Consider the following 26,500-nt stretch of genomic DNA (forward strand, 5'->3'; position numbering starts at 1 on the left):
AACCCCGGTCCCCGTCCATCCACTTCGACTGGAACTCTCTTCCTTCCCCTCCTGCTCCTCTCTCCTCTTTTCCCCCAAATAAATAAACGCGGTGCCGCCAGCAGCTCGAGTCTAGGCTTTCCCTCGGCCAATGCCACGTCCAAACGTTCAGGGTCCCAGCTCCCCCAAATCGCCTCTCGGACTGCACCCCCTTTCCTTCCCCTTTCCCTTCCCCTCTCTCTTCTGTGATCAGTAAAATACAATTACCCAATTACCTCCCATCATCTTAGCACTGATTGGTCAATTGCATTAACACTTCAAGTCGGGGAAGAGGGCCTTGGCGCCTCTGCGGTGGGGCACCGCTGCCACCTAGAGGGCAGAGCCAGAACTGCTGCGTTTCGAAGCAACCCCCATGCTCCCGAGTTAGTAATTGGCAGAGAAACTCAGGGGCTGTGTGGGAGAAGTTGTCTTTTTTTTTTTTTTTTTTTTTTTTTTTCCCTAAAAGCCTGCCTATTTTCATCCTGCAAACCAGGAGCTGGAGCTACTATGGGGGAGACAATGAAATCAAATTGCCACCGCAATTCAAAACTCTCACCAAGCACACCACACAAAGCTGCTGCTCTCCCACTGCAGGGCAGGGGCCTCTGCCCTCCCTGGCCCAGCAGGCGGGTCACAGGTAAGGATAACCCAGTACCCATTGTTATTACCTGGGGTAAGCTGGTCAGGAGGACTCTAGGGGCAGCTGGAAGCTGCAAGGGAGGGAGCCTGCTGTCCAGCAGGATAACCTCAGCAGGAGGAAACCCTGGAAAGACAGGCTAGGAGCCTTCAGCCCATGCAGCCTTGCAGTAAATTGGCCTGTTCAGCTTGTACAAGACATCAGGGCAGTTTGACAACTCAATTGCAGCATCCCTGGCTCCTGGCTGTGGGCCTCTCCAACAAGTCATGGGGGTGGGGGGCACATTTCAATTTCACTGGGTCTTCTTAGGTGGAGGGGCCCTACAAAATAATATTATGAATAATGTATGTATGCTGGTTTCTTTCTCTGCTATGCAATTGTCCTAAGGCCCTTTCTGTAAGCTATGATTACTCATTTTATGTCATTCAGATATGTAACCTTGAGATATGAAAGGATAACATGGGGAATGATAATTCCAACGATAAAATATTATGCATGTTGGGGAGGAAAGCAGATAAATATTTCTCTTTTTCAAGCTGTACAATTAATGACCTCTGTGACCAGTTTCTTTTTGTTTTGTTTTTGTTTTACTTGTCAGAGATCGGTGTATGTACTTGGTCTAAAAACAGTTTCAAAGAGGCTGTAGGTGACTCTCTTCAAGCACAATACGTAACATTTGAGTCTTTCTGTGACAGATCATAATGAGGAGTGGCATTCGACAAAAAGGAGAACAATTTACTAAGGCAACATCAGAGTCATATCCAAGTTCACACCAAATGTTCTTTTTCTTCTTTCCTGTTCCCATTATAGTACAAGCATGTTTCCTCACTTAAAGATTTAAAAAAGAAAAAGAATTATATCTACACATTCTTTGGGTATGATGCACATGCTGATGTATTTCAGAGGTCAGCACCTGCAAGAGGAACACCTTTCTTGACACAGAGCTTTTGTTTTATGGCCATCTCTCCATCTATTTGGAGAGCCTCGATGTAGTTACAAATTACATGAATATGTGAATTTGTTGAGGGGTAATGTCCTTGCTTCTGTTTTAAAATGAATGCTGTATTGATTGATTTAAAACACTAGTGGGCAGTTGACTATAACTTTAATTTGCCTTTTGAAGTTTTTGTGTCATGTATGCTGATTACAATTTATCAATGAACACACTATTGCCCTAACCGGTTTGGCTCAGTGGATGGAGCATTGGCCTGTGGACTGAAGGGTCCCAGATTTGATTCCAGTCAAGGGCATGTACCTTGTTTGCGTGCACATCCCCAAGAGGAGGTGTGCAGGAGGCAGCTGATTGATATTTCTCTCCCATCGATGTTTCTCTCTATCCCTCTCCCTTCCTCTCTGTAAAAAATCAATAAAATATATTTTAAAAAATGAATACACTATTAAAAAGCGCATGCACTAGCTGCTCTAGCAGCTTCAGAGGCACCTACGCTCTGGTTCTGAGGTCAGCTAGAAGCCACTGGAAATGAAATGTTTCTTTCTAGGGGCTTTAACAGCAGGGGAAAGAGCAATGATTTGTTTTTCAACGCTGATGATTAGCTACCTACGAGACATCTTGAAAGCCTTTCATAATGAATTAGTCTATCACACGGAGCAGCAGGGAAGGAGCAGTGCTATTTAGCCAAAAGGAAAAAGAAAAGGCTTCCCCTTCCAGTTTGCCTTCCCATTCAGCAGCTGCCATTTGTCTTCTCACCTCAGCTACCCATTCACACCGTAGGACCTTGCACTAGTTATCCAGCTTTTATTTTCAGGCTCAATCTGTGATTATTGGGCATCCGTCTGGATAGGTCTTTTTGCTGACTTCTCATTTACATCACTTTATCTAAAATGCAAGACAGCCCCCCTGAGAGATTTTAAAGACAGGACAAGTGAATCTAAAGCCAAGTATTTGGTAAATGACGTCGATAAGTTTTGAATCCAGATCTACTCCATTCCAATTCTTCCAATTTTGCTGGTTTTGAGGAACAAGGGCATACATGTAAAACAGCCATGAGCAGGCAGGCTGCCTTTATCAGCTCTGAATCCCAGAGGTGAGTTTGTAACCCTGTGGGGGAATGGAATTGTCACATCTGTCACCGAATGCCCTTACTCAAAGAGAACTGCAGTAAGTAGTAAACAAGCTAACTGTCATACAAAAACACATGCAAGCTACTTCGTTGTTAAATAGCAACATAAATATATTGATTCCGTAGAAGTCAGGTACTGTCAACAACAACAGGGTAGAAATAATAATTGCCCAATAAGCAATGAATTGATCACATTGTCACACTTCCAATTAGTCCATGCAATTACTAAAAAGCAAGGAACGGGACAAATGCCATTGAGACAGGATGACGCCGGAGAAGAGGGGTGCAGTGTGAACCTGGCAGGTTGGTGCTATGAACGCACAGAATTCTGTTTGCTCTCCTGTCTGATTTGTAGGCATTTGGGTGGGGAAACAGAACTATCATGTCACTTTGCTGTGTGCTCTACCTGGTGTAATCTTTAGCAAACTGCAGAGGACAGCATCTTGTAATCACGAATACAAAAATAGCAAAAAAGAATGAGTTTAGTAACTTTGCTTAAAACTAGAGAAAATAGGGATGTGTCTATTGTGTTTAGTCATTTTATTGAACGGGGCATCGGCTACTATATTCAAGCACAAGACATACCTAAGATTTGAGTCTTTATGTTACAGATTCTTTTCATTGTCAATACTGTTAATGGAGGACCAGACTATCCTGTGGGATAATCTTACCGAGCTTGCCTCTGCTGTCACACATAATGATGGATGCGAATTAACTTCTTTAGAACAACTTTGGAAACCACTTAAATGATAAAACGCTGTATTTAGAGGAACTCACTACATGCCTTATGCTAGATAATAATTCAAGAATGCCGTATTTCAGGGATAGAAGATATCCTAATAGGAATCTATCCTTTGTTCCTTGAAATATAGACAAAGATTCTAAAGTCAAGTAGATTTGCAAATTTTGGTGTTTTTTTAAAATATCTCCTCTACAGTGACTACCCCTCTACCCAGCGCCCTTACCACACCCCCATTATAGTCATGCATTAATGTTTTAGTCAATGACAGATGAAAATATCTTGCTCATGTCTATGTTTCTCACTAAACTATGATTGATTTCATGAGCATATGTTTGGGGATTTTTTTGTATTTCTAATACTGGGCACATAAGTGAATGAATAAACGTTTATTATGACATTAGGAAACCTGCATCTTTTGTCTCTTACTGAATATTCTTTTCACTGTGGCACACAAAATATTAGATGAGATACTGCAATTACTAAATAGAAAAACTAATAAAAATGCCACCAAATAGCCTAGCCGGCATGGCTCAGTGGTTGAGCGTTGATCTATGAACCAGGAGTTCATGGTTCACTTCCCGGTTAGGGCACATGCCTGTGTTGCAGGCTCGATCCCCAGTATGGAGTGTGCAGGAGGCAGCTGATCAATGATTCTCTCTCATCATTGATGTTTCTCTCTCTCTCTCTCCCTCTCCCTTCATCTCTGAAATCAATTTAAAAAAAGACACCAAATAAAATAATTTCATCAGAGAATTATAAGTTATATATCAGTTAGTTCTTACTGTATAATAAACTATCCAAAACCTTGGAAGCTGAAAACAGCAATCACTTATTATTTCTCATGAGTCTATAGGTCAGTCAGAGACTGGTTAAGTGCCTCTTTTGATCTTGACTGGTTTCACTGGAAGCTGATCTAAAACAGTCTTAGCTAGGACACTGGGCAACTCAGGTCTGTTCTATGTGTCTCTCTCCATTCATCAGCTTGGTTGAAGCAAATTTCTTGGCAATAGAAGAAGTCCAAGGGAGCAAGTAGAAAGTCATGAGTACTTTTTCAAGCTTCTGTGGAAATCGTATCTGCTGACTTCCCATTGGCCTAAGCAAATCGCTTGGTTGAGCCCATTGTTAAGGAATGAGACAGGTCATTCCACCCACAGTGGAAGGGCACTCCAAAGTTAGATGACAAAAGAGAGTGGAGAATGGTGATCTTTGCAATTAACCACAACTTCTCTTATAAATAACAAATTCCCTTAATGACTACTGGGCTTTACAGGAAAGAAAAGTTTCAACATGAGGGACCATTCAATTAACCACGTATTTATTTCAACAGCAAATACCAAATTCCCTTAATGACTACTGGGCTTTACAGGAGGGACCATTCAATTAACCACGTATTTATTTCAACAGATGGATATTACCCTACCATGATTTTGCCAGGGTATTTTGGAAGTTATCACCAACTCCTCTGCTACCCCCACTCTCCTGACCACATCTGTTAAGGCTGATTAAGGAACAGCTCACACATCTGCCCAATTCTCTCTACTGTATTCCTTTCCTGTGACCACTCTCAGGTTCCTCTGTGGACTCTGACACTCATCTTTCTTCTTACCTATACCATTCCCTCTCTAGGACTAGTTAGCTTCAGAAAAAGAAACACTGTGAGAAAAGTTAAAGGAAGAAACAACAATGAAAACATATGTTCCTTATGTATAATAATAAGAAATCACAACACTGGGGAAATCAGTGGCGATGCATAGAACAAAGAATTCATTTTAAATATATAAGTACTTCTTAGAAATAAAGTAGAAGAATGAAATTACAGATGCGTGGGAAAAATACATTGCTAGTCAATTTGCCAAAGAACTGGTTTTGTTCATGTTTACTGGTGCCCGTGGTTTTAGCACAGTGCCTTTGGTCTCTTAATGTATATATTTGATTCATGGATGAATGAACTGTCTACTTGGTTAGGGAAGGAAAGGGGGCAAACAGTAGGTATGACAATTGCAGGCAATGGTGATACAATATGCTCAGCATTTTAGTAGATGTAAGGATAAAGAGCTGAGAAAGAAGAAGAGGAAGTAGCTACCTCTACATTGGACAATTCCAGAGGATTTCACCAACAGGAAACCTAAATGTGCTAAAGCTTCATGAATGCTAGTATACAGTTGATGGGTGTGGGTTTGTCTGTTTTATAGCCAGAGGACAGAGAATAAGGTACATTTTAAGAAAATATAATTTGTGGCCCAAAGATTAGCAGGGGTAAAGCTTAGCGAAATTACAGACTAAGCTATGGTAGAGGTGACCAGACTATTAGATGTCATGTAAAAATAAAGAGCATCCAGATTTTGAAAGTTGTCTTAAAATATTCTTTTGAGGAGAGTATTGATCCCAAATGACATCTGGTAAGAAAGAGCATCAGTGAAGGGGAACACTTCCACTTTGGGGAGGATTCTTCCTTTCTCAGACCCACTAGCCCACATGACAAATTCTACGAGTGACTTAAAGTAGTAAGAAGAATGTGGATGGAAACAGTCATATGACAATTTGATTCCCAATTTTGAAGCAATTTAGAGCCACTTACATTTTAGAAATCTTTTTTTTAACGGTTACCCAAACACTTCTAGAGCACAATCTCCTTTATCAAATGTTTTTATGGGAGACGGTATCTGTGCAGAGAAAGTAGATGGCGGTGTTTATTGTACTGTCTACATTAGGATTCTTTGCACCGGGGAGAAAATTGCCTGTAAAGGTATCTTTAAAATTCCACCAGGAATTAGTAGATGGTGTGAATCCAGCTGTGTAATTTGGGAAGACAGCTGCATTTTATCTAGCTAAATTAGCCCTTGATACTAAACAACTCCTAAAGAATGTCACCTTATCTCAGCATTAGCCATGCAGTGCAGCTCCAGTAAATGTTAGCCTTGTTTTCCCCCACCATATTGCCATTGTGTCTTCAGGAAATGAAGTGCATAGATCTCAAAATTCAGTTCTCTTCACATCGAAGATGCATTAGCACACCTGTGATTTCAGGCCTCCAGCTGATTTAGTAGCACAGGATTCAAATAATGTTAGATAATCTGCCTTTTTAGGTGCCCAGGTTTCTAACATACATAGCATTTTAGAGGGAAGGGAATGACTGTCTAGGAGATGCTGCATATTTCTCCTAGAAAAATTCTACTGTCTTTACACAGAACATAAAATCATCTTGATTGTTTGAGTGAAATAATTCTTTGAATACCAAAAATAAGCACAATGATACCAACAGTATCCTATATAATAAAAGCCTAATATGCAAATTGCCCCCTCAGGTGGTCGTTCGACCGGGATTTCGGCCGGGAGACCGGGAGTTTGACCACTCACTATGATGTGTGCTGACAACCAGGGGGCAGCACAGAACATGGTGGGCATTGGCGAAATGCTGAGACCTCTCGCTGGCTACCTGGGGACAGAGGTGGGATGAGAATGTGGGGTGTCCGCTGAGCTTGCTCTCACTCCCCCTGCTACCCTTCCTGAGGATGCCAGGGCTCGTGTGCTGGGGAAGCCCCATGCTCAGGTGTCGGGCACCCACGAGAAGTCTGCTCTGCACCCACGTGGCCTCTTCCTGGTGAGCTAGGCTGCAGCCACTGGGACTGGTTTGGCTCCTTGTGGGTTCATACTGTGCCCTAGCCTGTGGCATCTGGCCGTGCTCACCGCATCTCTGTGTGGGGACTCGGACGCCGTGACTCAGGTGGAGGGGGGCACGTGGGGGCCTGGGGGCCCAGGTGCTGCCCAGGTCCCAGAGGTCAGCTTCCACGCCAGATGCTCATGTTTCACACCAGATGCTCACGCTTCAATCGCTGGCTAGGCCTAGGGACAGCCACCATGAATGAATTTCATGCACCGGGCCTCTAGTTTCTTTATATGTGCTTATTTTTTATATTTAAATAATTATTTCATTCAAGCAATAAAGAGACATGAAAAACTGCTCAAAGTCACAAATGATTAGAGAGATGCAAATTAAAACAACGATGAGGTATCACCTCACACCTGTCAGAATGGCTATCATCAGCACATCAACAAATGACAAGTGTTGGTGAGGATGTGGAGAAAAGGGAACCCTCGTGCACTGCTGGTGGGAATGCAGACTGGTGCAGCCACTGTAGAACACAGTATGGAGTTGCCTCAAAAAAATTAAAAAATGGAACCCCCATTTGACCCAGTGATCCCACTTCTAGAAATATATTCCAAGAAGCCAGAAACACCAATAAGAAAGAACATATGCACCCCTATGTTCATAGCTGTGCAATTTACAATAGCTAAAATTTGGAAATAGCCTGCATACCCATCAATAGATGAGTGTATAAAAACAAAACAAAACAAACCAACAAAAAAACTGTGGTACATCTACACAACGGAATACTATACGGCTATTGAAGAAAGGAACTCTTACCCTTTGCAACAGCATGGATGAACCTGGAGAGTATTATGCAAAGCAAAATAACCCAGTCATAGAAAGATAAGTATCACATGATCTCACTCAGATGTGGAATCTAATGAACAAAATAAACTGTTGAACAAAATAGATCCAGAGTCATAGAAGCATGGAGCAGACTGACCAATCTCAGAGGGAAGGTGAGGGTGGTGAGTTGGGTGGAGAGTGATTAACCGGGGAACTTATATGGATATATGCATAGCCCATGGACACAGATAGTAGTGTGGTAAAGGCCTGGGAAGGGCACGTGTGGGGTTGAGGGGGTCAATGGGAAAAAAGAACCAAAGGGAACATCTGTAATACTTTCAACAATAAAGATGAATTTTATAAAAAAGAAATACTATTAAAGTCAACTTTTAAAATGAGAGGAGCTTGAGAATCCTTGGCTTCACTGGAAAGATCTTTTTAAACCATCAACAACTGTGTGGGTTTTATAGGAGAATGAAATATCAAATGAATATGCCTGTGACAGATGAAGAATTTGAGGTGCATCTTGGAGTTGAGGTCTTTCTTATGAACAGTGTGAACACTGTTGACTGTTAAGTGATTGAGTGTTTGACATTTTACTATGACTTTCACTTGACTATCTTCCTGAAAGGATTTTTATCAAAAATTTAAGAATTTTTATGGAAGTTCACATTTTCAGTGGGATAATAATTATGCCACATTGCAAAGGACCTAAATACTTGTTTTTCCACAGATGGCCAAGAGGAACAATGAAAAGATGCTTAGCATCACTAATCATCAGGAAAATGCACATCAAAATCGCCACAAGATATCATCTCACACCTGTTAGAATGGCTATTATCAGAAAGACAAGAGACCAGTGTAGGAGAGAATGTGGATAAAAGGGAACCTTGTGTACTGATGGTGGGAAAACAGAATGGACATTTTTCAAAAATAAGAAAGAGAATGACCATATAATCTAGCCATCCCACTCTGAGTATATATGAAGAAAATGAAATTTGGATCTCAAAAAGATATCTGCACCCCCGCCCCTGGTTATTGCAGCATTATTCACAATAGCCAAGATGTGGAAACCATCTAAGTGCCTGTCAGAGAATGAACAGAGAAGGAAAACGCATATGTATATAGGAGTATAATTCAGCTATGAAAAACAATTGTGACAACATGGACGGACCTTGAAGGCATTATGCTAAGTGAAATAAATCAAACAGAGAAAGACAAACATTATATTTTCTGACTTATATGTGGAATCTAAAAAAAAAGCAGAACTCATAGAAACAGAGAATGGTGATTGCTAGGGTCTGAGGGGGAGAAGACATAAGGAGATGCTGGCCAAAGACTATACACTTACAGTTATAAGATGAATGAGTTCAAGGATACAGTGAACAACATGGTTACTATGGTTAACAATACTGTATGATACACCTGGAAGTCGCCAAGACAGTGTATTATAAGTGTTCTCAACACACACAAACACACACACACACACACACACACACACACACACACAGAATTATGTGAGATGATGGAGGTGATGACTAACTGTACTGTGGAAATCATTTTACAATGTATATGTGTACCAACACATTTTAAATTTAAGGTTACACTTACACAATGCTATATGTCAAATATGACTTAATAAAGTTGTAAAAAAGTAATGAAAGTGTACAGAAAAGAATTATGCCACACTGAAATGTGATTTCTTACTTTCATTCTTATGAATGATTCCTCAATGGTTTTTGCTGTTGCTATTATTCATATTGATTTTGGCAGCTACATAAAAAGACCACTTTTTCTATTCTCAATTCTGCTTCTTTTACGTCTAGGGTTAGAAGGAGGCACAATTATGATATTGGGACAAAGCTTATCCTTGGAGAGGCCCATCCACCCTTTCTGTATCTTTTCCTTTTTTCATTCTTCTGTGTACATGCCTAAGGCCTCAGTGTTAGGTATTTCCCTGCTCCAGGAAGAAAGATACTAAGTTAAAAAAAATGTGTATAGGTGCTAATAAACAATTTAGTTCAATCTAATCCAACTCATTTATTTATCAAATTTTTATTGAGTATCAATTTCAGGGAGTTATGTATACTACATCTGGGCAAAGTATTAGTAACTTTTCGTTATTTTTCAGCGATGCTTACACTTTTTGGAAAGGGTTAGTGTATTTTCAGAAGGGGATCTGCTTGATCCCAGGACAGAACACAGAGTAGCCCATTTGGCATTGCATAGACCTGAGTTTGAATTTGACATATATTCCTTGTTGGTACTTTAGGAGAACTGCAAATACTTTAGGGCTGGAGCTTAAGGAGAGTGTATAGCAGAGAAGGAGGTGAAATGCCAAGAAATGGACCTGAATATAAAGCCAGACTCAGGAATTTTTTTTAAAGAGTTTATCCAAAAAGTAATGGAGCATCATTAAAGCTATATTAAGCAAAGACATAACATGATAAGTTTGTGGTTTTCACAAGACATTACAAAGGGCAATTTGCAGATGGATTAGAGGATAAGAGGAACAACTAGACAACAAGAGCAATGAGGAAACCATGAAACTGTGGGAGGTTATGGGACCCAAACCAAGGCAGGCGCTTTGGGGTTGGAGAGAGGAAGATCAGTGTAAGAAATGCCATGTTAGAATCTACAAAATCTTATTAATTTGCATGTTTGTTGTTTGTTCATATGTTCGTGTGTACATGTGTGTGTGTGTGAGCATGTGGAGTCTATACATAACTTCCAATCAACGTAACAAAGCACTTCCTGTAAACTAAGCTCTCAGGGGCTGCTTTGTAGCACCCATTGGAGTCGCTCAAGCACAGGCTGCAGGCTATGGCTGGGTCTCTGAGTCAGGCTTAGATGAGGTAAGGAGTTCCCAGATATCGTCCCCAGTTACATTTCCATTGGTTCACTTAGCAAAATGAGATGAGTATGAGCAGTATAGTGGTGTGGTCCTATTAACTAGTGGGAAAAAAAAGTAAAAATCTTCAATTTGTGATCAATTCTTTCCTGTGTTTTTACAACTATACCTCCTTTTCTACTTTTATTTAGTAATGCTTTACAATGTATATATCTGGCACAATCAAAAGTTGGAAGCACTATTGAGCCACTGTATATGTTTTCATTTTGATGACACGAAAGGTGTTAAATCTGGGACCTGCTGGACTGGTGGCCTTTGAGGTGCCCTTTGGACTCTTCAATTTGACGCTTTTATCGGAATATGTCTGCCTGGAGAAGTGCTTTCATGATGATCGACAGGATGGTGTGATTGACATTATTCAACCTTTCATAAAACAAGTCAGTTGTCTCAGACTATGACTGTAGAAAAACGCTTCCAAAGTTTCCAAGCACAGCCTTTTTTTAGAGAGCAAAAGTCTAAAGTGAAATTGATGACGTCTTACAAACCTTCCCTCTAATGTTCCTTTCACAGCCAAAGACAACAGTGAGAAAACGTTAGAAAGCTGTAATAAAAAAAAAAGTTCCCAAAGTTTCCAAGCACAGCCTTATTTTAGAGAGCAAAATTCTAAAGTGAAATTGATGACGTCTTACAAACATTCCCTCCAATGTTCCTTTCACAGCCAAAGACAACAGTGAGAAAACGTTAGAAACCAAATTGCCAGCATCACTCACCAAAGTCAACTAGTTTGGAGGACCCTGCATCCAGGTCCGTGGGCCTGGGTCAGGCCACTTTTCATATGTAACTTCAGGGTCCTGAGGGGCCTGGTGGTCAGTCTCTCCCTTAGGTGCTGCTGACAAGCAATACCACTGAGCTACGCTTCAAGTCCTAGGAGGGCGCCTCTAAGTGCCTGTGCCATCAAATGCCACAGAATCTCAAATGGAAATGACATGAATTAATTTCCCGAGAACAAAAAGAGAAGGGAAATCAAAAAGAAAGTTTCTTGCAACACAATATGCAGTTTAATGACACCCACTGATTGATTGAAGTGTCAGAAATGTGCCTTTCAGAGATAAATGAAGCTACTGAAAGAGTCTGGGAGCTCTCTAGCCTCCCATATTCACATGAAATATTAACTGATAAAATCAAGGCAAAATTATGAACTTTTTGTTTTATTTTGTTTTGGGTATCGAGTTTTTTCTCTACCCCAAACTCTAACCATCTCAACAGTAGGCTCCTGGGAGAAAGAGGATACGATCCACACTAAGACATCTCCTTGTACCAGAAACAAAAGCAAATTCCTTATGTTGACTTAGGAAATCCTACTTTTCCTGGCATCAGCCTCCTCCCAGCCATCCTTTAACCTTATTCGTACATCATCTGCTCCTGCGCCTTAGTTTCTCCAGCCATCCAGGCCTGCTTTCTGTGTGACAGTAGGGTCTTGGCAACAGCTGTTCTCTATGCCTGTACATCTCCTCCCTTTACAGGCACTGATCCTTCTGATCTCCTAAGACAGGCCACCTTTTCCAAGCCACCAAAGTAGCTTACTGCTTATCACATCATTTTATTTTAATTTTGTGTACAACTCTTATCTGATTGTCTTTTATTATTATTATTATTATTATTATTATTATTATTACTAGAGGCCCTATGTAATACTTTCAATAATAAAGATTTAAAAAATATAGATGAAATGGTGGCTAGGCTTAAGGTTGGCTAGTACAATTACTATGCTCCATAATGTATATTATGTTAACACTAGAGGCCCAGTGCACGAATTTGTGCATGGGTGGGGTTCCTTGGCCTGGCCGGTGATCGGGGCTGATCAGGGCCAGTCCTGATTGGGGCCAGCCGGCCGGGGCGGGAGGGACTGCAGGAGGTTGGCTGTGGGAGCGCACTGACCACCAGCGAGCAGCTCCTGCATGGAGTGTCTGTTCCCTGGTGGTCAGTGCATGTCATAGCAACTGGTCAACCGGTTGTTTGGTCAACTGTTTGTAAGGGTCACTTAGGCTTTTATATATATAGATTATTATCTGCCTCTGCATGAATGTGTTGTTCATGAGGGAAGGAACCCTGCCTTCCTGTGTCATGGCTGTGTTCTCTACTCAGAATTCCCAGAGAAGATGCTGAATTCAAATTTTTGACAGAAGAGCCAAAAGGGTAAAAGTTAGATTTGCAAGCCAACTACAGCCCTGAGAAAAAGACACAGTTGAGAGTTTAAAAGGAGGCATGCTGTTCCTTTCACAATAGTCACCCTTAGGTAGGGTTATGCATCCAGTCTTATTTATATTTTGTCAGGTACAACAAAGGGAAGAATTTATGCACTAACTTTTATCTATAACATAAAATATTATATAAAACTTGGGCACTTGAGTCCAATACCTGAGGTTTGAATATTGCCTCCACTCCCTCCTAGCTGTGTGACTTTAGATAAGTCACTTACCCTCTCTAAGCCTCAAAGACCTTTTCTATCACTGGTCATATCTATCCCACACAGTCATGAGGACTAAAATGGAATAATGCATGTGAAATAACACAGATGCTGGCATCTGATGAGCACTTATTAATTATTAGTATTATTTTCTATTATTAATAAATATATCCACCTTTTAGTTACCATGGATCCTCTCTCTCTGCCCTTCCACATGTTGCTAGCTGGCCAGCCAGCTCTGTTCTTTATTTTTGTTTTTTGCTATCCCCTAATAATGCAACAAGTATGACAATGAAAACAGACCCTCACTCTTTAGGAAATCTTCTTGGGTATCTCATTCAGCCATGATGCCTGACTAGAGATTAAAGTTACTTTCATCTATACAAATAGATAGCAAAATGAATGTTAATGCTGTTTTTGGAAGCATATCAAAGAAGATGTTGTTTAGTCCTTATTTTTTCTATATTTAGTTATTGTATGTTTTTTTTTTAAAGTTGAACTTTTCTTCTCCCTAAGTTTCTAAAGAAATCTTAAACTGTGGTGTGACCTTGAACTAACTGCTTTCCCTTTCTGGGCCTCAGATTGTCTGTTTTAAGGAAGTATAATAAATCCCAGCATGGCAGCCATTCACATCATGGCAGTGAGGTGAAAATTAGTTTCTCATGTTCAACACCAGAGCCATCTTCAGAACTCTCCCTGACGCACGCCCACACCTTCATCCACTTGTCAGCTCCGTGGTTCCTCTGTGGGTAACATTTTGTGTGTGTATCCCTTTCAGTACACTCCACATGCTGTCACACCAGTTCGGCTCTGAACACTCTGCCCTTGTCCCCGACCATCTCTTAGCCCTGATGTCTCCCTCTCCACTCACAGCTGGTGCATCGCTGGAAACACCAGCTGTCATTCAAAGCAGCCAGGGCCATCTACCGAGAGCTTACTATGTGTCAGGCACTGTACCAAGCTCCTGACATGCATTATCATTTAGCCACAGAGAATCTCCTTAGCTGCTTGATTATATCCACATTCCTCACTCTCCATAATGTGGCCCTAACCTCCCTCTACCATTTACTATTTAATGATTGATGTCAAGTGAGACTTGCAATCTCAAAAGACCTAAATTTCCTTATAATTAACATAAAAAAATAACAGTACAACCTCATAATGCTATTGCAAGGTTTCTTAACTGTAGCACTGTTGGCATTTTGGGTTAGATGGGTCAGATAAAATTCTTTCTTATGGGGGTGGGGGGGGTGGGGAATGGTCTATGTGTTGTAGAATGTTTAGCAGCATCCCTGGCTTCTGCCCACTAGATGGCAGTCTCCCTTCTCCCATGTCCCTCCCCCTGCATCTCTCCCACCCCCATTTTGAAGATCGGAGTATCTCTGGACATTGCTTAATTATCCCCTCACCACAAGCATGTAGAAGACTACTAGAGAGAGTGTTGAGATGAATGAATTAGAGACTTTTACATGCTGGGTGTAAACAGTCCCTCAGTTCTTGGGACCATCGCGTATGTTCCCTGTTCCCCAGTGTAACCAGAGGCCTTGTGGCTCCCACGTTTCATTTCATCCCAGGTCCCCGACCCTCCTTCTGCCTTTCACACTCTTACCCATCCTCCAGAGTGCTTCCCATACTTCTCCTACCAGAAGTTTCCAGCAATTTTTTCCAGCTGACTAATATTTCTCCCTCTACCTACCATAATTCTCGTACTTCAATCATTGCCTTTACATTCTGCCTTCTTGTGTAGATATTGGTGTAATTGTTTCATCTCTCATGTTGGGACCAAAAGTTCCATGAGAATGAGATTATTTGATGCTCTGTCTTTTTAGCTACTGTAGAAGTGAGCACAGTTTCTGGCATATATTAGTAGCCCATTAAATGTTTGTTAAATTGAATTTAAGACACAAAAGAAATAGACACCATTAAAAAGGCAATGCCTATGAATGTTAAAGTAACCTAATAAAACGTTAGAGAATAATAAATTAAAATTCTATCCAGATGCTTGTTGAAATAACCAGATAATTGAGCCAATAGAGGTTTATTGCTTAAATTATTCATGCCACTGCCTTAGTTCTCTGCTTGTCTTTGCACATATAGGAGCAGCTGAGAATTATAGTTGTCATTTGAAAACTATTAAATGATTTGCCTATTGATGGGATCAGTATTTTTCTGCTAGAAACAGAATTTATCAAATAAAAGAGATCCAAGCAAATCTACATCATTGCTTTGTTAACCAAGAGGGAGGGCTAAGGAGGCAACTGCCAGTGGGAAATGATGCAAATTACAAGTGAAACTGAATTTCCCTACTCTACCTGTCCTCTTAGAAAAAGCCCTTCCCTACTCCCCCCACACAAACTTATTTGCTAGAGTAGGTAAAACTTCCTGCCCACTAAGGGCTTGAAATCTAGACAGGCTTATACCCAGCCACTGTTACATGACACAGTCGTGATAAAGTAGAAAAGAGTTGGATGTCCTCTTGGGAAACGTGGATTGAAGACTCTACATTACCACTTAATACCACTGTGACTATGTTAAGCTGAATAATGGCCCCTCGGAGATGTCCACATCCTAATCCCCAGAGCCTGTGGATATGTCACTTTGTCACTTTCTGTGGCAAATGAGACCTTGCAGGTGTGAATGAGTCAAGATTTTGTAACGGAGAGATTATCTGGATTATCTAGGTGGGCCCAGTGTAATGACACTGATCCTTATAAGAGGAACAAAAAGAATATTGACTTTTTTTTCTCAGTTTGCTCATATAAGAAATTAGAATAAAAATATTATCTCTGGGCTGGTATGGCCCAGTGGTTGAGCTTTGACCTATGAACCAGGAGGTCACAGTTACATTCTTGGTCAGGACACATACCCAGGTTGCGGCTTTAATCCCCAGTGAGGGGTGTACAGGAGGCAGCTGAACAATGATTCTCTCATCATTGATGTTTCTATCTGTTTGCTCTTATAAGAAATTAGAATAAAAATATTATCTCTGGGCTGGTATGGCCCAGTGGTTGAGCTTTGACCTATGAACCAGGAGGTCACAGTTACATTCTTGGTCAGGACACATGCCCAGGTTGCGGCTTTAATCCCCAGTGAGGGGTGTACAGGAGGCAGCTGAACAATGATTCTCTCATCATTGATGTTTCTATCTCTTTCTCACTCTCCCTTCCTTTCTCTAAAATCAATAAAATCTATTTTTTTCCAAAAAGAATAACAATAGTATCAGCCTCAGAAGGTAGTTTTTAGGGTTAAATGGATATGCAAAATCAATATATGCAAAATATTGGTTACATGCAAATGCAATTTTTGCCATTCCTATAATTTTTAACAGTTTTATTGAGATACAATTCACATGCCATGCAATTCACTCATTTAAGTGTAGAAAATCCATGATTTTTAGTATGGTCACATTTGTGCCACAATACCACAATCTTATTTTAGAATATTCTGCCACCTCAAAAAGAAACACCCTAGCCATATTAGTCATTCCTCATCTTCCTCACCCTGCTTTAGGCCACTGCTAATCTACTTTCTGTTTCTACAGATTCGCTATTTGTATTCAAATTGATATAGAACTATAACCATATAATTTTAATGTTCAACTTTTCCTATAAATAAAATCATACCATCTGTGATCTTTTGGGTCTTATTTCTTTTACTGAGCATAATGTTTTCAAGGTTCATGTATGTCATAGGACATACCAGTATTTCATTCCTTTTTATCACCAAATAATATTCCATTGTGTGGATAAGCCACATTTTACTCCAGTCATTATCACTGTGGGATAAACTATTTTTGTCTGTAAATAAAGGAGAAGGAAGGGGCAGAGGTATGATCTTAATGGCTGTCCAGCAACCCAGAAGAGGCAGGAAATTATATTTGACTAGAGAAGGGAAAAGGTGGTTTGAAAGAAGCTGAAAATTTTACTCATATTCTTTCCAAGCTGGCCCTGCCTGGGGTCCAAGGTAAACAGTTGACTCATTCATTCTATATGGAGGCAAACTAATGCAGAAGAAATCCCTGCTTTCTCACTAGCCCTGTACGCATGAGCAAGTCATTAAATCCCTTGAAATGCCAGTTTCCTCCCAACAGCTCCCCATTCCCTCTTTACAGCCCTGGGCTTACCTCACAGGCCCATTGTGTGGAGCAGATGTTCATGAAGGTAAACATATTTTATTAACAGGAATATATTTTGAAGTGCAGAATTGCTTCAATAGTACATTGTGCCAGAGGCATTTTGAAATATTTTCTGTTGACCAAAGAATGTGTTAGCAATCTGTGGTTTTCTTAGGAATTGAAAGAAAAATAAAGAATAAGTCAGGACCCCCAGCTAGCCATGGTGGGGAGTTGTAAATGGTCCCTCACAGATGCTGACAGCCTGGCAGTAGGACTCTCCAATGTTTATCACTGCTCCACATCGCTTGCTCCAATTCTAGGCAAGGGTAGTATCTCAATAAACTCATTTTGTTGAAGCAAAAACACAGTTTGCATATTACAGCGTGTCAATCGGTGTGTGCATGATTCTCATGTTATCTTCTTCTCAATGAAACAGTAAAGAGGATTTATTGATAAGAACCTAGCTTACATTTAATGAATGTGTACTACATTTTGGAAGTGTGTTAGTTTTTCACATGCATTGACTCAGTAACCCTCCTTTGATAAAGGACCTAAAGATGAGAGAAGTAACTTTTTTAAAGTTTAAAATTATTAACTAAAACTGGGGCCTTTACCCAGTTTAATCTAAAGCCAAAGCGTTCAAAAGGATTTTGGTTTACTTTTATTTATTAGAATTAAGTACAATAATTACATACCATCCTATATAATAAAAGCCTAATATGCTAAGTGTCCGATCATCCAGTTGGCCATTCAATCAATCAAAGTGTAATACGCTAATGATATGCTAAGGCCACACAACTGCTTACTGTGATGTGCACCAACCACGAGGGGGCAGACAGTAGACTGGTCGCCCAGTCACTATGACATGCACTGACCACCAGGGGGCAGATGCTCCAACTGGTAGGTTAGCTTGTTGCTGGGGTCTGGCCAATCAGGACTGAGAGAGATGGACTGGACATGCCTTGGTACCCTCCTGTGGTCCCTCCCCAGCTGGCCAACCTCCCATGTCCCTCCCTGGCCCTGATCATGGGTTCCCTCGGCCTGACCTGCACCCTCTTGCAATCTGGGACCCTCAGAGGATGTCGGAGAGTCGGTTTCGGCCCAATGGTGGAACTACCGGTTGCTATGATGCACACTGACCACCAGGGGGCAGATGCTCAATGCATGAGCTGCCCCCTGGTGGTCACTGTGCTCCCACAGGGGGAGCACTGCTCAGCCAGAAGCCAGGCTCTTGGCTCGCATGCACAGCAGTGGTGGCAGGAACCTCTCCTGCCTCCACAGCAGCCCTAAGGATGGCTGACTGACAGCCCACTCCTCATGGGCCTAAGCTGTCAGTCGGACATTCCCTGAGGGCTCCCAGACTGGGATAGGTCACAGGCCGGGCTCAGGGACACCCCTGAGTGCAGAATTTCATGCACTGGGACGCTAGTATCATATAAAAGACTACAGACTCCAAAGAAAGGATCTGGAGAGGGCATTTTGTTTTGCTTCATTTAGACTCAGAAATATGATGAAAATCATTCACATCAATTCTGATATGGAATCCCCCAATAAAGGATTCAACTGACCTGTTTCCTAATTCAAATTATAATCCTTAAGGAAACTGAGATCTCCCCAGATCCTTTGTGTCAAAACAGGAAATGTCTCCATATTCTGTGCCACCATATTTTATTCTGTCATTTTTTTAACCAAACTTTTCAAAACTACTTATCCATGAAATCTTCTGCCATCAAGGCGGAAGCCACCCAGACATTCTGTTAATATCTTCAGTGTGATTGATATTTCCCTCCTGCAGTGTGGCAAGACAGCATATGCGTATACGTGGGCAAGTGTATAGATCTTTATGTTAATGTGCATCTGTTCCTCTCATTGCTACCATATACTATTAAGATAATAAGCTCCTAGGGTGTGTCCCTGCTTTCCTCCACTGAAGAATACATTTGTTCACCTGGGTAACCCCAATGCCTAGCTCTGTGGCAGGTGTACGTGTTCATAAACATTTATTGAATGACTGAGTGAGTACTCAATGATGACAGTTACATTCTTGAAGGAATATCTTGCATAGAGAGAAAACAAGATCACGCACAAATAGAACTGCAAATAGCCTGTCTATTTTATTCTTAAGCATTTTCAGCTAAAATCGCTGTGGCATAGCTGAGACTTAGCAGGTAATTTTCATTTCACTTGCTTTCCAAATATGTGCCAAATACAACATACTAGTATTTGGCACACATTTGGAAAGCATGTGAAACATACTTAGAGCGTGCCTTTCCCCATTCAGATACGATACTATGACCAGGTGCTATATTCTAATGGGTTTCTTTCCCTTTTAAAACTATGGAGTTCATTCATATCTTGTTATTTACCACTAGTGGCCCAGTGCACGGAATTCATGCATGGGGGCGGGGGAGGGGGAGGATCCCTCAGCCCGGCCTGCACCCTCTCCAATCTGGGACTCCTCAGGGGATGTCCAACTGCCCTGATACCTGTGGGATAGAGCCTAAACCGGCAGTCGGACATCTCCCTCGCAATCCGGGACCGCTGGCTCCTAACCGCTCACCTGCCTGCCTGCTAGCCCCCAACTGCCCCCACACTGCTGGCCTGATCACCCCCAACTGCCCTCCCCTCCTGGCCTGATCACCCCTAACTGCCCTCCCATCCTGGCCTGATCACCCCTAACTGCTGACTCAGCCCCACCACCATGGCTTTGTCCAGAAGGTCTCCCAGAAGGTCTCCCGGTCTAATTAGCATATTACCCTTTTATTAGTATAGATAGATGCGTCCCTTGGTTAGGGCAAAAGGAGAAATCTAAAGATGAATGTGGGATTCCTCATTCACTTCCTTCTTTTGTTATTCCAAAAAATCTGAAAAGTTGAAATTCTGAGTACTGTGAGCATCCTGTTTGACATATTTGATGTCAGTCTTTTAAAATGATCATTGTTACTTTAAACAAGTCATTCTAAATAAACATTATAATGTATTCTGTTTCACACAGAGTCAGAAGCACTACCAATGCTTAAGAATATTTCAATCACGCTGTGTAGATTTTAATGCCATGCTCACCTCCTTTCTATTAGAATGACCTCAAACAGATTACTTAGCTTCTTCCCTTTCAGTGCCTTTATCTTTCACGTGAGGTAGAAAGGATGCTGTGAGGATTTACTGAGATAATTCACTGAGAAAAGGCTTAGCTCCAATTATATGCATAGGAAGTTCTTCCTCCGTTACTGTTACCTGCCATTATTTTTATGATAATAGTAATAACAAATAGACTGAAATAAGTAGACTCCTCCACAAACAGACTGACTCCAAACCTCTTAAAAAAGAGCCATTCCTAAGCTTTCATGGCACGAACATGGATGCATCTAAGAATGCTAAGTGAAAAGCAATTTCCAGGGAACCTAGAGCTACAGGGTTGCTCCTGTCCTAGCTTTAGGTGTCAAGGACCCATTCTTTATCTCAGGGACATAAACTGTTCCATGGGTGCAGTTTGGGAGAGTCCCAATATTCTAGGACAAGGGGTGAAGTCAATAACCTGGAATCTAAAAACAACAACAACAAAAGCAGAAACAAACTCATAGATACAGAGAACAAACTGATGTTTGTCAGATGGGAGAGGGGTTGGGGGGCTGGAGGACAAAGGTGAAGGGAATAAGAAGTATACATTTATAGTTACAGATTAGTCACAGGGATGTGAAGTACAGCATGGGGAATATAGTCGTAATACTATAATAACTATATATGTTCTTAGGTGGGGGCAGGTCTTATGGGGGACCAATTCATAAGTTATATAAATGTCTAACCACTGTGCTGCACACCTGCAACTAATATAATATTGAATGTCAACTGTAACTGAAAAATAAATACATGAAAAATAAAGTCTCTAACAGACCTTAGAAAAAGTCTGGGTGAAAGGGTAGGGGTCTTAGCCTGAAGGGCATTGACTTCAGGATTTAGTTGCTTCTAAAGCCCTGATAGTAGCTATACAATGGCTCAAGTTCTCTCAAGTAATACCCCATCCCCTTCCCTACGCCCTTTCTTTTGCACATTACAGGATAGCAGACTTGTGAGGCTGTCACTGACATCACTATGAGCTGCAAGCACCTACCACACCAGAAGTAAGTCTGGTTTTACTTTGTTGCTGAGAAGCACATATATTATTGTCTTTCCTTTTCAACTATCTTCAATGTTTCTTTTCAATCCCTTGCCCTGGGATTGAAAATTATATCTCCCATTCTTCTTGTTTAGTCCTATTTAAAAATGACCAATTGGCCCTACCTGGTTTGGTTTAGTGGATAGAGCATCGGCCTGTAGTCCCCAGGATCCTGGGTTTCATTCTGATCGAGGGCACCTTGGTTGCAGACTCCTCCCCATCCCAGGCCCTGGTCGGGGTTCCTGTAGGAGGCAATCAATCAATGTGTTTCTCTCACATCGATGTTTCTGTCTATCTTTGTCTCTCTCCTCCACTCTCTTTAAAAATCAATGAAAAATATCCTCAAGTGAGGATTAAAATAATGATCAACTGGTTTAATTTGTATTAGTGTTGAGCCCCTCCCGCCCCATACTTTTTACCATATTATTTAGAAGTTCTGGCCCTTCAGTTCTATGACTTTTAACAGCAGGCAGAAGATATTATTACTGTTATAAACTATGACAATAGGAGTCATAGCTCAGTCCCATTCCCAGAAAAACATCATCAGTCCACAGACCCACCTCCTTCAAGGCCTGCTTCTGGAGTGAAAACAGCATAGATAATAAAGAGGTAGTATAGGGTGTGGCTTTTAAGGAAGTTAGAGGGTCATCTTGTAGGGAGCGGCTCTAGGGTGAAGCCTCAGGCTGACCTGTGGCAGGGACATAAACCAGTCCCAGCCTGGAGGGCAGAGCTCTCCCAGCATAATTAAGCCTGACTTTGTAGCCCCTCCCTAATTCCTTCCTAAGTAGCTAATAGGCTGTGGGAGGAGCAGCAAGTGTTGCCAAAACAAGAACATTTGTATACATGTTAATCTAACCTTGTTTTAATCAGACTATAAAATAAAGCAACTGCTTGCAGGCTGGGTCTTTGTGGTCTCATCCAGGCACAGGAGATCCACCAAGCCCCAGCTGTATTCTCTTGTCTGTCTTTTCTTCAATCCTTCTCCGCCCCTCCTTAGGTTCACCCTTGGCCGTGCTGGCACAGCACATCATCTATTGCCCTTTGAAGAACTGTTAGTTTGTGATTTGTTTTATTTTCTCAATTTATAAACTTACATATCTATTTCTTTTTTAAATAGAATATATACAAAGAATAAGCCATAATTCCATGACTCATATATTTTCTACACAAACAAGTGCATACTATCTATAATAATAAAAGTATAATATGCTAATTAGAACAGACATCCTTCTGGAGGTCCTTCCAGATGATCTTCCGGATAAAGCCGGGGCTGGGAGGGAAGCCCGGGTCCTGGGTGCCAGAGGGAAGCAGTGCCGGCAGCCGGGAAAAGGAAGGCCTACTAATGCATGAATTTTGTACATTGGGCCTCTAGTATGTAATATATAAATTATTGCTATCACATGTACCTAATTTTCTACAAGCAGGCCTTTAAATTAATAACATCTTGTAAATATACTTCCACATGTGAACAGAGCAACAGCATCATTACGAATGACTGCATAGTGTTTTATTACACCAATAGGCCATGTTAAAGCATGTCCTTTATTTTTAGGTATTTAAGTTTTTCCATATGTTGTAACTGTTTACAATGCTCCCATGATTAGCCATATACATATATCTTCATTCCTTTGTCTAATGATTTCTTCAAGATAAATCTTAGAAAAGGAAATGTTAAGTCAGGGGAAAGACACATTCAAAAGATTTTTTGATAGCACATTGCTTTCCGAAAGGGTTACACCATGTTATACTCTCTCAAAGGCAGTTTTAAAAAATACTCTTTCTTTATATGCTTGCAACTACTGGGTGTTTTAATTCAATTTTTAATTTAAAGAGCGAGGAGGAAGCATCCCATAGGGCTGGAGATGTCCCTGACTAGACCACATCAGATTTATGGTACAGAGGATTGTTAACCAGGGCCTGAGCCATGGGAATGTGGCATGTTTTTTTTCTATTACCAAGAACTCTATGAATCAGATCTAATAACTATTTCAGTCACTACCAATATAGCTACATTTCAGAGACAACCCGAACTGGAAAAAGCTATATATATTTTTTATCAAAAATTCCCATGGATGTGATAATAGCAACTGTCCCTTTAGTTCTTTTTAGATTGGGGCTATAATATTGTTTCACTGGAAATTACCTACCTCATTTTACACACTGGGGGATCTAATTTATAGATATATTTCCAGAAACAAGTGGAATTCTATCTGTTCCTAAATAAAAATGTCAATCATAAAGGAATAGCCACTACAATTTAACCATGTAGATGTCTGCCTTTTGTATACGAACCACAGACCCAACCGACAAGGCAATTCGGAACCTTACATGTTCCATTCTGCTTCTCTGTTCATTTAATCACCCCTCCCAAGGCAATAATTCTCAGTCCCTTTAGCAAGAAGTCAGAAATAAACTTAAGTACTGATAGAGCCAATTCATATTAGGATAACAATTCTAAATGGGACAAAAATCCCACATGGCTTACACACAACAGAAGGGAAAGAGCTATGATAGTTCATCAAAAGAGGGTTGCAATTCTGATCTCTCCTAAGATATTAATACATTTTTGCTAAAGGTTCTTGGAAAATTTCCCTGGATATGCAAACATTCCTCTAGAACAGTGGTTCTCAACCTTCCTAATGCTGCAACCCTTTAATACAGTTCCTCATGTTGTGGTGACCCCCAATTTCATTGTTACAAATTGAACATAATTAAAGCATAGTGATTAATCACAAAAACAATATGTAATTATATATGTGTTTTCCGATGGTCTTAGGTGACCCCTGTGAAAGGGTCGTTCGACCCCCAAAGGGGTCACGACCCACAGGTTGAGAACTGCTGCTCTAGAACCTGTTCTCCATTCCTTTTACTAGCTGATTCTAAATATGATTAGAAACTTTACAACACGCCAAACACAATTAAAGTTAGAATGTTTTCCGCTATGATCTGATTTTATGTTGCTGTTATTTGTTGATGCCCAGAACTCAGATAGCTTTGAACTTCTGAGAAAAATTCTTTAGGAAAGATCTATCAGGGGTGGACATAGCTTACTCTTATTACCCGTGTTATTTCTTTATTTTTTATTTTGGTTTCCTAATATTCTAAAAACGATGTTGTAAAAGTTTGAGTACAAGAGAAAAGAGACAAATTATCATGAACTCATTCTGATATAGAAAACAAGCATGCATGTCTGGGAAAATAGGCTCATATATTCATAATTAATTTAATTAGTTACCCAATCATGTAATCAACTAATGTTAACTAAATAGCAACAATGAGCACAGCTATGGTTGATTGACCTAAGACCACATTATCCTGCTTGAAAAGTCTTTGTTTTATGAAAGATTATTAGGTTTGGTTCCCCAAGGAAGTCCCAGTCTTTTTATTTCCTTACTCTTTCCTTACTTTTTTATTTTCTTCTCTCTTTCAGTATAATATTTTTCATCTGGGGACTAGTTGATTTCTCCTTGGGGACTAGTTACTTTCCCCAGGATCTAATTGTAACTGGGTACCTAGTCTGGCGTCCTAGCAGAAGAAAGTCATGGCTTAAAATTCTAAAGCTGAAAACAGATCACCTATTTGCCCCATTTATCTCTAATTCATACCTCACAGACAAAAGTAGGCATGCCAAGCAAGGTCCCCATTTTGTGCATTTGTGGTCCTACTCCCTGACTCCCAAACCCTTCTACATCGTCTCTAGTCTAGGCACGGAAATGTCTTTCGTCCACTCAACATGCTCCTCCCTGAGATCACCTCCTAGTGACTATATTTCCCTTTCCATTCCTCTTATATGGCTTCATTAGTTCAAGCACAGTTTTAGGCCCTCATTACCAAGATGACAATACTGGTAATTAGGCATATGTCTCAAGTCTAAAGTGTTTCCATTCCATACTTGAATGGAATAGATGGGAGAAATCAGGCTCCAATTTTGAATGCCTGAAGTCGTCCACATTCCAGGCAGGGGCAGAGGTTGAGTGACAAGGAATAGTCCCTTTCTTTCAAAGTGAACACAAGATGAGATCAGGACCTTTATAGATTTAACCGTACTTTCTAGCTAACATAATAACTTGCAGAAGTGTAAGATTTGAGTGTCAATTTTTTAAAAATTGATCTATTTAGCAGCACCTTGACACAGAGACAAGAGACCTTTGCTAATAAGAAACTCTCTAAATGGCACTGTAATCCACACATTCTTGTGGATCACTCGGTGTTAATAGGTGATATATCATATAAATAACAAGGTAGTGAGTATTAAATAATATCAAATATAGAGCCCTCCTTTCTGATGATAGCTCTGTCTCATGGTTGGTGATTGATTCTTCCCCATGATATGTATTTATGGTGAGTGGCAAATCCAGATGATTTCCCTTCCATTACAGAAGACAAAATTTGCCAATGCATTATATTTTTTTCCCCTTTGCTACTTTAGTATAACCAAGCGGAGAGCAAAATCACCAAAATCTGACCACATCAAATGACTAAAATAATAAAACACATTTTTTTTCTTGCATGATCTTGAATCCCAGATGATGAGACACAGATATGAAAGGAGCAGAGTTCATTTACTCTAGAGGCATCATTCAATTGAAGATATTAAGTGGGTGCTGCCCCCAAGGCCATCTATATATGCTTGGCTTGGTTCATAGTTCCATACCAAGTCTATTATTTTACTTTTCTTCAAGCTTAGGGTTCTTTTTTCTATACTTTTAATATGTTTTCTTTCCCTGGTTTTATTTTTGCCAACACATAAGTCCAAGTGACATAGATGATTTATTAAATTACAATTACAAATTCCCAAGGAGGAGTTCGCTAAGCTCACTTACTACCTAGATAACTATTTCCTGTACAAAATAATATGATAGCATGCCTGAGAGTTAAAAAATTACTCTGTCTATGATGTGTTTTTTTCTTTTTTAAAAAATAAATCTTTATTGTTCAGATTATTACAGTTCCTCTTTTTCCCCCCTTAGCTCCTCTCCACCCGGTTCCAACCCCACCCCCT

At 40.6% G+C, this 26,500-nt stretch overlaps 1 protein-coding gene across 2 annotated transcripts in view; it reads right to left on the bottom strand.

Moving 5' to 3' along the window:
• The window catches only part of LRRC4C (leucine rich repeat containing 4C), a 175,674-nt gene that overhangs the window by 147,697 nt on the left and 1,477 nt on the right, over window positions 1–26,500 (bottom strand). The window lies entirely within an intron of this gene.

This window comes from Myotis brandtii, unplaced genomic scaffold (genome assembly GCF_000412655.1).
Source record: "Myotis brandtii unplaced genomic scaffold, ASM41265v1 scaffold47, whole genome shotgun sequence".
Classification (NCBI taxonomy): domain Eukaryota; kingdom Metazoa; phylum Chordata; class Mammalia; order Chiroptera; family Vespertilionidae; genus Myotis; species Myotis brandtii.